This window comes from Amphimedon queenslandica, unplaced genomic scaffold (assembly GCF_000090795.2).
Source record: "Amphimedon queenslandica unplaced genomic scaffold, v1.1 AMPQUscaffold_2032_Cont25963, whole genome shotgun sequence".
In the NCBI taxonomy this organism is placed as follows: Eukaryota; Metazoa; Porifera; class Demospongiae; order Haplosclerida; family Niphatidae; genus Amphimedon; species Amphimedon queenslandica.
This window is the reverse complement of record NW_003557630.1, coordinates 1-1,246: the sequence shown is the minus strand read 5'-3', so window position 1 is coordinate 1,246 and position 1,246 is coordinate 1. Positions and strand designations below refer to the sequence as shown.

Genomic DNA, 1,246 nt, shown 5'->3' with positions numbered 1-1,246 from the left:
CATCAAGTAAGATTTAGAGAAATCTGTTCATATTATTTGAAGGCCATGTTCTAATCTACTGAAAAATGCTACCATCTATCTCTAAAGTGCCAACACAACGGAACTTGGCCCAACTGCTCGATTTTCTTACTTTGAAGCTTCTATACCTAGCACTTGTATTTGAGCAACACAAAACAGTTAAGAAAGACTTTTCCACGCCAAAAAGAAAGATCTAGGAGCTTGAAACATGCTGTGCTAAAGTTATTGTTTATTAAAAACAAATTTCAGTTGTACAGAATGAATGACAGACAGACAGACACAACAACTACCTATACCTCGCGTAGGCGAGGCCAATAAATCGAAATCAGCTCAAACTTTCTACATAGCATAAGGATGTCAATATGTATCAGAAAATGTAATAAAAATTGCGGATCATTTTTAGCCATTTTTTGAAAAAACCTTGGGCTGAGATTTTTTTAGAAACTAACCAAATTTTAAAATGGTCATAACTTGAAAAATTTAAGTCGGAATCAGCTGAAACTTTCTACACAGCATAGGTACATCAATATCCATCAGAAAATGTAATAAAAATTGGTAGTAATTTTTGGGCCATTTTTTGAAAAAACCATGGGCTATTATAGTACAGGAATTTTTTCCGATTTTTGGCATTTTTTAAAATGGCCGTAACTTGAAAAATTGAAGTTGGAATCAGCTCAAACTTTCTACACAGCATAAGTGCATCAATATGTATCAAAAAATGTAATAAAAATTAGTAATGATCCATTTTTTGAAAAAAAACCAGTACAGGGATTTTTTCCAATTTCTGGCATTTTTTAAAATGGCCGTAACTCGAAAAATTAAAGTTGGAATCAGCTCAAACTTTCTACACAGCATAAGTGCATCAATATGTATCAGAAAATGTAATAAAAATTGTTAATGATTTTTGAGTCATTTTTTGGAAAATTCATGGGCTATGGTACAAAGATTTTTTCAGATTTTGGCTGATTTTTAAAAATGGCCATAACTAGAAAAATTTTGCTCACCTAATTGTAGGAATTTTAATTTTTCATGAATCTTCTTTTCATTAGTACACAATGCACCCATCAACACATCACAGTGACCTGTAGGATCAAATTTGAAACCAACTATCAGTCAAAATTGAATGGGTTACCATTCAAATATTTAGTCATTGAATGAAGGACCAAGTCAGCCCCCAACGACAAAGGTACGCTATAAAAAATAAAAATTAATAAAATAAAAATAAATT

The 1,246-nt window shown here is 31.5% G+C and overlaps 1 long non-coding RNA gene across 1 annotated transcript; it reads right to left on the bottom strand.

Annotated features, from left to right (window-relative positions):
- Positions 1 to 1,041: 1,041 nt before the first annotated feature.
- Positions 1,042 to 1,237, bottom strand: LOC109593320 (uncharacterized). Its single transcript, XR_002190891.1, has 2 exons — positions 1,151 to 1,237; positions 1,042 to 1,100 (listed from the first exon to the last, which is right to left on the bottom strand). It is a non-coding gene; the product is annotated as an uncharacterized LOC109593320 (long non-coding RNA).
- Between the last annotated feature and the right edge of the window lie 9 nt (positions 1,238 to 1,246).